This window comes from Triticum aestivum, chromosome 1D (genome assembly GCF_018294505.1).
Source record: "Triticum aestivum cultivar Chinese Spring chromosome 1D, IWGSC CS RefSeq v2.1, whole genome shotgun sequence".
Lineage (NCBI taxonomy): Eukaryota > Viridiplantae > Streptophyta > Magnoliopsida > Poales > Poaceae > Triticum > Triticum aestivum.
Window position 1 is genome coordinate 436,557,624 of NC_057796.1, and position 12,945 is coordinate 436,570,568.

At 40.4% G+C, this 12,945-nt stretch overlaps 1 pseudogene; it reads left to right on the plus strand.

Moving 5' to 3' along the window:
* Positions 1-466: 466 nt before the first annotated feature.
* On the plus strand, positions 467-9,356 carry LOC123160159 (putative leucine-rich repeat receptor-like protein kinase At2g19210; annotated as a pseudogene).
* The last annotated feature ends 3,589 nt before the right edge of the window (positions 9,357-12,945 follow it).

Below are 12,945 nucleotides of genomic sequence, written 5' to 3' on the forward strand. Positions count from 1 at the left end.
GAGAGCGCGACCCAGCGCAGCCTAGTAGACTCTTCCCCGTACGTCCGCTCCTGACAAGTCTTTAACACTAGTGTACTCCCTCCATGAAGAAATATAAGAATGTTTATAACACTAAAATAATGATCTAAACGCTCTTATATTTCTTTACAAAGGGGATACTGTATACGAAGGTGAAGCGAGGTGGTTAAGCATGATGGTGTTCATGCGATCATTAGGCTAAGATAGTAGTAACAGTCAGACAGAGTTGATTTTCCATCGGAAAACAAAAGACACTCGGTTCTATTTCTATCTGGATTAATTAAAGGCTGGACATGTTGTCTTTGTTTTTTCCTTTGACAAATGAGAGTTGAGGCTGCGCATGTACATGAAGGCATAGATGAAGGGTCGCACATATAAACACCATGGTGCTCCATTAGCTACTTGCAAGTGCATATTGGAGCCGTCAACGCCGCACCGCAGATCGACAATGGCGTCCACGCCGTGGCTGCTGCTTTTCTGCCTCGCCGCTGCCGCTGCCGCTGCCTCCAGCCGGGTGCTTCAAGCTCGTGCCCAGCCTGACAACAAAGGTATGTATCCTCACTGTCCCTAAAAAGATTAACTGCACACACGGATCGATCATGTACTCCCTTCGTTTGAAAAAACTTGTCCCAAACTTATCTTGATACTAGATATATTCATCTGAGGGACAAGCTTTTTCGGACGGAGAGAGTACAATTGCAAACTTTACCTTCTATCAACTCCCTTCTATCAACTCTATCCATTGTAGGTTTCATAAGCATAGACTGCGGGTTTCCGGGCACAACGAGCTACGTAGACAGCACAACCGAGCTCTCCTACGCCCCGGACGCCGCCTTCATCGACGCCGGCTCGAACCACAACATCTCGGTGGAGTACATGAAGCCGCAGTCGCTCCTTTCCAAGCGCTACCATGACCTGCGCAGGTTCCCCGACGGCACGCGCAACTGCTACACGCTCCGGTCCCTGGTGCCCGGGCTCAAGTACCTCATCCGCGCCACGTTTTTGTACGGCAACTACGACGGCCTTAACAGGATGCCCCTATTTGATCTCCACATCGGCGTCAACTTCTAGAAACGGTGAACATCTCAGGCTCGGGGTACGTGGTGCAAGTGGAGGCCTTCGTGGTTGTGCCGAACGACTTCGTGCAGATCTGCCTGATCAACACCGGCACAGGGACACCGTTCATCTCTGGTCTGGACCTGAGGCCGCTCAAGAAGACGATCTACCCCCAGGCGACAGCCACACAAGGCCTGGTGTTGTTGGCTAGGCTCAACTTCGGCCCGACCGACGAGTCCACCTTTGTCAGGTGAGCAGATGACTTAGAGTTTAGGCTCATTTAGTCCTGAAATCAATAAATTCATGAAATCGACCAATTATTTTTAGATTAAAACCGGCCCATGAATTCAGAAAAATATAATTATTACCTGCCTAGGAGAGGCTAAGATACTCCCTCCATTTCAAAATAAAACACACATTAGTTTATCTTAGTCAACTTTGTAAATTTTGAGCGAGTTTACAGAAAAAATATCAGCATCCACAATATCAATAGATGCAATATAAAAATATTTGTTTGATAGATCTGATGACCACTTCCGCTTCGGTATAACCCCCCTAAACACATCAACGGAGGAGATTTATCCATACCCCTTCATAAGAAAGGGTAGGATGCATGGTCTTTTCTTAATTTTTTTTTGAGCGGTTGATTTTTTTAAATACGTCGACCATCCACCCAACTGTATACGATGTACGCCTACTGGGCCGGCCCATTAGTGACCGCTGTAGAGACTAGAGTGTGGCCGTTCACGGGAGGTAAAAATTCGTAAAGTAAGTACATGCACATACTAGGAATCGAACCATGGACCTCTTGCACGTGAGGGTGAGTGGCTCACCGGCTGAGATGATTAGTGTCTGAAAATTTTGGAACGTACAAACTTAAGAATTTCATTGTCCAGATTTATTGTGCCTACCCACAGTATTGCCAAAACAAAGGCGCATCAGGGCCGATTTTTTGTTTTGAATCTGCCCAATTCGTGACCAGGATTGAATGGTTTCAACTACCATAAATTAATTGTCAAACCTCCTCGCATCCATCAACGCTCCCGCATGCATTGCTGCCCAAACACGCATATATTGGCTGCATGGCGCATGGGCCATGGCCCAATCAAACCGCAACTTTCTCTTAACAGCTTGAAATTAATTTTCATCAATTAACAAACTGGCTATTAATTCAGGCGTATGGAATGGCAACCGGCCATACAAAAGTGGACATCCTCTAGCCTAGAAATCCCGGACATAGGTAACACCAACGTAGAATCCGGACATATTTCCATTTTTTTCGAACATTTGTTGGAAATTCTGAATAAATTTTTAAAATCAAATACTGTTTGAAAATCCAACAATTTTGTGAACAACTTGAACACATTTTGAAAACATCATTTTCTAAAAAATCATAAACATTTTTAAAAAATTTGAACAATATTTTCTAATTGCATGAACAATTTGAAAATTTTAAAGAGATATGTTAGTTAAAAATGTTGAACATTTTAGGAACAACATTTTGAACAATTTCAAAGAGATATGAGGAGCGTGCAAGCTTAAGAACTAACATTTTGAACAATTTTTTAATAAAACTTGAACACTTTTCTGTTTGGCTTATGTGGCAAATGTAAGTTTGTGAATTTTCTGACCAGTTGTGTTTGCGTTTTTTAAAACCGGGTTTTGTTCTGTTATATAGTGGTTTTATTTAAAAAATCCCTTTTGTTTTTTCCTTTTTTTAATTCGTGAACTATTCACAAATTTAAGATATGTTTGGGTTACAAAAAAAATTCATGTTGATTGATAATGACGGAAATTATAAATAACAGAAGCATCCAAAATTGTTCACGTTCGGCTATTTATCTCCCATTTTTCACCGAGAAAACTCCAGAAAATGTAAGGATTATCGAAAACTCAAACAACTTGGCATGGTACCTTGAATTGGTCATATAAGCTCAAGGAAAATTTGGGATCATTTGATGGATGCCGAGAAAAACCCGCTCTCAAATGGACTCTTCTAGCATACGCAAACACCTCCGTCGAACATGGTCTATTTTGTACATGCATGAAATGATCTCAACATTTTCTAGCAGGCGGGCATGCCCATGATAGGCATCCATGCCAGGTTTGAACAATTTCTGACACAATATGCAAGTTGTGTCATTGACCATTTTTCGCCGAGAAAACTCTAGAAATTGTCGAAAATTCAAACAACTTGGCATGGTGCCTTGAATTTCTTATATATGCTCATGAAAAATTTTTATTTATGAAAAAGAATTTAGAACACTAATTTAAAACATTGGCTTAAAACGGTTATTTTGGTATTCCAAACAATATTTCAATTTTTTGACTAGATTTCAAAAAGAATTATAAATTTCAAAAGGGATAAAATGAATTAACTGAAAAAGAGAAGAATAAAAAAATAGAAGAAAAAAATGTTTAGGCCTCGGACCAACTAGGTGACGGTATCGCTCCCGTCAGCCGCCTGTTGGGAATTTCTAAATCAGTTTGCAATTTTACAAAATTGTTCACGTTTTCAAAATATATACATGTTAATAAAACTCTGTTTAAATTTCAAAAAATGCTCATATTTTCATATTTTGTTCGTTTCAAAAAATGTTCTGGAATATAAAAAATTGCCGTGCTTTAAGAAGATCAGAAGTTAAAAAAATAGTCCTATTGTCAAAAAATTCACAAACTAAAAAAATCTGTATTTGGAAAAAAGGGTCCCGCATCCAAAAAAGCTCACACATCCAGAAAATGTTTTCTTTTTCCAAATTTTGGTCGTAGTTTAAAAAAATGTTTGTGTGCTTTTTAAAAATCGTGTTTTTGAAACCTTGTCGTGTTCTTATATTTTCTTTAAAAAAATAAATCTGTTTGTATTTTTATAAACAGTACACATTTTAAAGAAATGTAAGGAATCCCGAAAATTCTACAAAATTGTTCAATTTTTCAGAAAAGATTGGAGTTTTATAAATTATTTGATTTCCAAGGGATATTCGACATTTCCAAGTTGTTCACATTTTTTCAAGAAAAGTTTCGGTTTTTATCAGATTATATATAAGCGTGTTATTTGTTCTTATAGAATACGCGCTGTACTTATTCAGAAGTAGCCGCTAGGTCGGGTGGTAGGCAGGGCTTCCAAAGAGGTCTAGGATCTGTGTTCGATTCCTGGTCGGTTTTCCTCTTTGCGTTATTTCCCTACATATAAAACTGATGGACGTGACTTAATGGGTCGGCCCAGACGCTTTGCCTCGTACAAGAGGTCTCTGTACGGCGTATACGTTCAGGTGGTGACCCATCGTACATACAAAAATGAATACGGTGTGTCAAAGGTCCATATTACCCTATATACGGTTTGTGAGGGGGTTGTACCGAAGCGGGTCTTTTAATTTGGTATTGTGGATGTTTATCAACTTGGTCAAACTTTATGAAATTTGACTTGGAAAAAAACTAATATGCAATGTGTTTCGAAATGGTGGGATTGTCTTTTTTATGGTTGATAGGAGAATGATAGGCTGACAGGGAGTAACATATTTTTCTGATACAAAGTTTTGATATCCTATATAGCTAAATAGTTGGTCCTCACTATGTTTACTTTCCTCAACACGCACACATCCAACCTCAGGACACATGTCACATCGTCCATCACATTATCAAGTACATGCATTCTCTTCATATTCCATTTTTGCCACATGCATGTCCTCAACATCATCAAGCACATTCAGACTGTCCATGTTACTCTTTTTTTTCCTTGCAACAAATCATTCCCCCGAAGCCAGAAGGCAACGGTGCACTATAACGTGAAGCCTACCTCCATTTACTGCTAAGATTTCTACCGTTCTTATATCGAGAAAGTGGAGGGGCATTATTCTCATATATTCTAATTTTATTCTCAAAAAATTATTTCTATAAATCCCCGCAGCAATGCATGGTGTATTAGCTAGTTTGAGTTAAAATTGAGCAAAATGGTGAAACTTTATCCAAATATAGATCTTTCCAAATAAGCCCATCACCAATCTGATTACGAGATACACTAACCAAAGACAAATGCAACTGTTCAGGTACCCTGATGACCCATACGACCGAATATGGACTCCACGGGTCAACACGAGAACCTGGACAGAGATATAAACAACGAATAGGGTGCAGAACATAAATGACGACCTTTTCGAGGTGCCGACGGTGATTAGGCCGCGGCGCGCCTCGAGGCACATAGAGTTGTTCTGGGACGCCGAACCCCAGCCCAACGACCCATCGCCCGCGTATGTCGCCATCATGCACTTGGCCGAGTTGCAGGTCATCCCTAGCAACGCCGTGCGCCAGATAAACATCATCCTCAATGGGAAGCCGTGGTATACAAGTGGCTTCGCGCCGGATTACATCTCGAGCGGTGCCGCGTACACCAATAACCTGTATTGGCAGAGTCGCTACAACTTATCGATCGTCGCCACGACCAACTCGACGCTGCCACCCATCCTAAACGCCGTCGAGATCTTCTCTGTCATCCCCACAACCAACCTCAACACAGCCTCCCAGGATGGTACGTCTTTTTACACATTTTGGACACTTAAGTAGTTCATTCTCATTACTTCCATTTATCTCGCATATCACATCATCACACATGACACCTCATCCATCATGTGCTACTTTTATTTCTCTCAATATGCATGGGAAGTGTTGCTTGTCATCCTTAGGAATTGCATTGCCTTGTTCCTGTCCAAAAAAGCTTTGAGTGAATGTATAATTTTCTCAAAACATAGGGAACGAGTAAGTATTGCTCAAACCAAATGCGTCTACAGGAAACTTTCCTCTAGAATCCTCATTCCCATTTATTTTTCCTATGGCGATCCTCCAAACGAAATTAGTGAGGTCCTAGTGGTATCAAGCCTTTTGGTGCTACCATGATACCATCGACAACTTATCAAAGGTTCTGAAAGAAAGCTAATAGATGTCGTGACATAATATAGCATAATACGTGAAATCAACTCAAAATGCGAACATATGTAAAGAGCAATAAAAACTGTTTTTTTAATGAATAGTACCTTCCTCCTACATGTCTCTAAGTGACATTATTCACAACAACTCAGAATTTGAAATTTCCTCATGATCGATACATATTAGATCAATGGTACTAGAAAAGTGCAAACTCTTGACAACATTTGTGTATCGTTACTACGTTGGTAGCATGGTATTAAAGCGAAACTTGTAGTACTAGAACTTCTATTGAGTGTGGCGAGCCGTTGAGGAGCGTGCATAGGAGGAAGAGCTTGAAGTGGGGTGAATTTTAGGGTTAGGATCGGCTATATATATACCAAGTGTTATTGAGCCTTCATTGGATGTAAACCATTTGGGTTGGTGAGCAACCAGTTTGTTCTGTAGACGCAATGATAGTGCCTCAGTTAAGATCAGGAATTAGTTAATTATACCCAATTGACAGGTTTTTCTGTTGCTTCTTTTGAGAATTGTAACAGTATCTACCATCGAGGCAATCAAAGGCAAGTACCAAGTGAAGAAGAACTGGATGGGTGATCCCTGCATGCCCAAGAATTTCGCATGGAAAGGATTGTCTTGCAGCTATGCTATTTCCAGCCCTCCAACTGTCATAGGCTTGTAAGTTATATATTTCAGAATGTTATGTTTCTTTGTTACAAGTAGTAGTAACTGGACATGAGTTATCTCAGTTCTTGTTTTACATATGTTGCAGGAATCTATCTTCCAGCGGCCTTAGTGGCAACTTGTCATCTTCTTTTGCTAACCTCAAAGGTCTACGGTACTTGTAAGTAAGAGACTGCTAAGTTAGTCATTGCAATGCTAAGTTTTATTGGAAGCAATCAAATTATTTAACTGAAATTTTACGAGTTCATAGGGATTTATCACACAATAATCTTACGGACTCAATTCCCGACGCCCTTTCGCAGTTGTTCTCGCTCACACTTCTGTAAGTAATATGTTGCATGCTTTTCAAATCCATCCACTCGTCATAATAAAACTATTGTGTTGTTTTTAGAGATCTGACAGACAATCAGCTCAGTGGATCAATTCCTCCTAGGCTTGTGAAAAGAACTCAAGATGGCTCCCTAACACTTAGGTTGGTAGCATCAGAATTTTTTCAATGCTAGTTCTAATACCTTATTTGAACTTTTGTGTTCAATTTACATTTTATATATCTTAATTCATCAACATGATTTACTAATGTTTTTCATTCTTCGAAAGATATGGTAACAATCCAAACCTCTGCAGCAATGGCAACTATTGCCAGCCTCCAGAAAAGAAGACAGGCTCTATGGTTGTTGTATATGTTGTTGTTCCAATAGTTACAATAACAGTGATTCTGCTACTGTCGGTTCTTCTCATTTGCATGAGAAGAAGGCAAGGTAAGAAACCATGCAAAAACACATAGACATGAACTCCGCATCAAAGATGCATATGGCACCTCATGAATGCAAGTGTGAAGTGATTAAGTACTAGCTAGTCTGATTGCTTTATGAAGGAAGGACAAGAGGCAATATCAAGCGGTGGGATAAGGCGAATATCAAGGGGCACAACTCGCTACAATTTGATAACCGCCGGTTCACGTATAGTGAAATAGAGGCCATCACAAATGGCTTCCAGCGAGTAATTGGCTGAGGAGGGTTTGGGAAAGTTTATCATGGTTCCTTGGAGGATGGCACACAAGTGGCTGTTAAACTGCGGTCTGAATCGTCAGATCAAAGCGAAAAAGAATTCTTGGCCGAGGTGAGAATAAATGTAATAATCTCATTGTTAAGTGTACTCATGCGATTTAGTTTGGTAATGCATGGATCTTTTCTATTTTAGGCTCAGACCTTGGCAAAAATTCACCACAAGAATATTGTGTCCTTGATTGGCTACTACAAGGACATGGAATGCATGGCTCTTGTCTACGAATACATGTCTGAAGGAGCCCTAGACGAACATCTTAGTGGTAAGAAAATTAGTCAAATCATTCAAGCTTCAAGCCCATAGCAACATAAATAATATTTTTAAGTAACATTAATATATAGTCGTAAGAGTGAGAAGCATCCGAGAAAATATCAGCACATTGTACACATGTGATTCATCTTATTATATTTGCATTGTAGGGAAAGAAAACAACATGATAACTTTAACCTGGAGACAAAGGCTTCGTATCGCCTTAGAATCTGCACAAGGTAAGCTTTTAATCAAGTTTTTCTACATGTCATTACACATAGCGCAAATTCTAATTGATGACGTGTCATGTGGATGCATGCAGGGCTTGAGTATCTGCACAAGGGGTGTAACCCACCCCTCGTTCACAGGGACGTTAAGACATCAAACATCTTGCTGAATGAAAACCTGGAGGCTAAGATTGCTGATTTTGGCCTACTCAAGGCTTTCAATAGCAACACTGATACACATGTTTCCACGGCAAGGGTGGTTGGAACACTCGGTTACCTTGACCCTGAGTCAGTGCACAACTCTCTATTATTTCGGATTATGCTCTAAAAAACTTCTCACCAGTTATAAACAGCTAGTGTAATATACTCTAGTAATCTAGAAGTCAAAATAGTTCAACATACATGCATGCTATAATGTATGGTCTACCTTTTCTCCCAGGATGGTCAAAATTTAGAACTCAATCCAAGTGAATTTTTTTCCTTTCAACTTAGTAATTTAAGCAAATATCCTAATTTCTACGAGAATCAAATTAATTTCTATTAATTATTTGTATATTCTTTTGAAATTTCTTTGAGCCAAAACTATCTTGACGAACTTGACTTGAATGATATTCTTGAAACTAGGCCCATTAACATATTTCATACTTTATTAGGTACCATGCTACGTTTCATCTGACCAACAAGAGTGACGTCTTTAGCTTTGGCGTAGTGCTACTAGAGATAGTCACGGGGCAACAACACATCCTGAATGACCCTGAGCCGACGAGCATTGCTCAGTGGGTGCGGCAGCGTCTCACCCATGGCAACAATGAGGACGTGGTGGATGCACGCATGTGTGGCAACCACAATGTCACTAGCGTGTGGGAAGTTGCAGACACCGCGCTGAAGTGCACCGCCCAGAAGGCCGGGCAGCGGCCCATGATGAGTGATGTTGTAGTGGTCCTACATGAGTGCCTTCTGCTCGAGGTTGCACATGACAATTTTAATGCGGTATTTTACATGACCGAGAGCCGTAGCAACATCAATGGTTGTGGCCAGTATGACATTGACACGTCTACTGATGAGAGCCAAAGCAACACTGCATCAGAGCTAGAGCATTTGGGCAGTATACCAATAATGTCTACTGGTCCAGCTATTAGGTGAGAGGATTTCGACAATGAATTTCCTCCAACTCTTGTCTGCGAGCACTCTTTGTTTTCTCCCGGGGCAATTCAAAAGTGTTTACAATGATTGTAGTTATCATTTGAGGAAGTGAATGTACAAATGCTCAGACATTTAACGTGTGTTGGCTTTTCTTGACAATAAGAATGAGATTAAAATAAAGTGTGTAACACTTGATGTATCCGAATATGCCTAGTAGAAGACGACCCACACATAGGATTTAGGGCATGTCCGGAAATGCTCCGGCACCCGACTCCGCCAACTCCAAGTTCGTGGCTAGGCTGAACGGTCTAACTCCTGGAGTTGGTCGACAGAAGTTGGTGATTTTAGTAGTGTAAAATCACCAACTTCTGTGATGCCTCCAGGAGTTGAGGAGCTGGAAAACCCGAGCTCCTCCAAAATGGGAAAGCATGAGCTCAGCGATACTTACCCACCACTGTCACATAATAAGCAAATACAGCAAATCATAATTGACTGCACGCGCAACACGAATCATGTGGATCCGAGCGATCGCGGCCCACATGGTCCCACCCAGTTAGCCATCTTCCCATTTTTTCAGTGGTATATGGTTTGAATACAGTCCAATCATATCAACATGATGCCTGCTCCTGTCGTGCCCGCCAACGTGAGCCAATCATCTACAGCATGACACAGCCACCCCATCCACCCCGTGTCATCTCAGATTTCAAATTTGAAATCGCCTCATGCGGAAGCTCCTCGTTGATGTGAACCACCCCGACCGACCCTTGGGCAAGCCACCAGCTCGATCTGAACCCTGGTAATGGATTTTGGACCGACTCACATATCTTCTATTCAGGTTTATTTCCTTCTGAAAATCTTTTCAGTTCATCGCATTCTCGATATGGCCTTCAATCTCTCTTGCGTGTGATGCCACGGGGATATGGAAACTTAAGAATATCTAACTAAAAGTGATACTTACTTAATTATGTCACTTGAGAGACATAATATAATATGTCGGACCCCCCCCCCCCACACACACACACACGCAGACCACCCTTGAAATGTGGAGAAAGAAATTGCTCAACATTTTGACAAATTTCCATAATAGATATTCCACTTTCAGAGGAGAATTCAAGCTAATGACATAAATGATATTATTGAAATGGAGGGTGAAGAACTTATTTTGTGCTAGTGTAAAAATTCCACTAGCTTTAACATTGCATACAGCCCATATTTAAGACTTACTTCGAACTTTCTTATTGATTGTGTCATAATCACAATATACTCAACATTATCTAAGCATTCACTTATTTTCCTTATAGATGCAAAATCCTTCGAGCTTAAAAGCATAAATCATTGTCTCTTAAGTCTCAAATATTGAGCACTTATATGATCAACCTAAGCTCATAGGATTTTGAGAAGTTTTTCAAATTATTTCACCATTAATGCCAAAAAAACTTTATCGCAATTTAGTTAGGGAATTTCTCACCTAGATCCTTACTAGCACAATGATAAGACTTATTTTTTCCCGATATGTATTAATATACGAGGAATCTATTGGATTCTTGATCAAAATCACTTTAATGGAGCTTATTACTTTTGTGCTCTTGAAACAATTGAATGGTTATGAACTTAGGTCATTTCTTATGAAGATACTAAAAATATTCAACTAATGTATGGCTGGATTTATAGGATTAGCAGTAGAGATAAGTATATGATCATAAACTTTGGTAGTGATGATGCAAAACATAATTTGTCATGAAAACATTGATTCTTAGGGAATGACACGTGAATCCAATCAACTTTGGTTAGAATGTATTCATGTGCCACATATCTTATCCCAACATAACATTGGATCTTCAATAAAAAATTCCATTGACTATTTGAAATCATGTCTTAGTTGGAGATGACTTAGTAAAGATAGGTTAAGGATCATAACATATCTTAGTTGGAGATGACTTATAAAGATAGGTTAAGGATCATGATAATGATCATAAATACTTAGAGCTTCATAAGTTATTCGGTCTAGGAATTAAATAAATAGCATATGGATATAAATAAAATTTGATCAATACACAGCCATTGACTATAATAATAATCACAGGCACTTAACTACGGAAGTATGTGCATAAAAATTTATACGTAATCAAGTATTCTTATCTTTAGCTTAGTTCCCCAAGGTGCTTCAATACTCATGGACTATTTCAGAGTGTTCATAAGCCTTGCACATAAAATCCCCTATTCCTAGATCATAAACTTATTTTATTGGTCTAAACTGCACCAGCTTTGATAGAAGTGGACTAGAACGGAAAAAGTTGGGAACAAGTATTCATTAATTAGCTCTGGCCAGAATAATGAATACAAGTCTCACTTCATAAATGTCAATGCACAATCTTCTTTCACTAATCTAGCTCACATCAGCTTTGTCCATAAATGGGCAAGATCAACAATTTTTTTATTGGATATTCGCCATCAACTTTGGCCGGGATGACAAAATTAGTGTTACTTATTTGAAATCATGTCTCTATATACTTATTTTATTGAACCCATCCACAACAACTTTGGTTAGACATGGACAAGTGCAATAGAATTTTGTGGTTATGTATTCCACAATTACCTACTTAATTCGAGACATTTAATGAAACAATCTTGCAAGAAATGCATGGCTTATGGACCAAAAACTTTATTGGTGGGCAATAGATTATGCCAATCCATGGTTTAGTTGAAATATAAACATGAAAGGTCAACATTAGGTATATCTATTCCATATTGATGATGTTTACTTTGGCCCTTGCAAATTGCTTTGCATCTCCTACAGATTCTGAAGTAGCGTTCTACTGAGTGTTGGGCAACGTAGTATTTCAAAAAAAATCCTACGATCACGCAACATCTATCTAGGAGAAGCATAGCAATGAGCGGGGAGAGTGTGTACACGTACCCTCGTAGACCGAAAGCAGAAGTGTTTAGTAACGCGGTTGATGTAGTCGAATGTCTTCACGATCCAACAGATCCAAGTTCCGAACGTAAGGCACCTCCGTGTTCAGCACACGTTCAACACGATGACGTCCCTCGAGCTCTTGATCCAGTTGAGGACTAGGGTGAGTTCCATCAGCACGACGGCATGGCGAAGGTGATGATTAAGTTACCGGCGCAGGGCTTCACCTAAGCACTATGACGATATAACCGAGGTGTGTAACTGTGGAGGGGGCACCACACACGACTAAGAGATTGTCTGTTGTGCCTTTGGGTGCCCCCTCCCCACGTATATAAACGAGGGGGAGGAGGAGGCCGGCCCTAGAAGGGGGCGCGCCAAGGGGGGAGTCCTACTTGGACTCCCGGTCCAAGTAGGATTCGGCCCCCTTCCTTCCTTTCAACGGAGGGGGAAAAGGAGGAAGGAGAGGAGGGGAAGAGGGAAAGGGGGGCCGCACCCCCTCCCCTTCTTATTCGGACTCTACTTGGGGGGGGGGGCTCCCCCTTGTGGGCTGTCCCCTCTTCTCTCCCATGGCCCATAAGGCCCATGATTTCCCCCGGGGCGTTCCGGTAACCTCCCGGTACTCCGGAAAAATGCCTGAATCACTAAGAACCATTCCGATGTCCAAATGCAACCTTC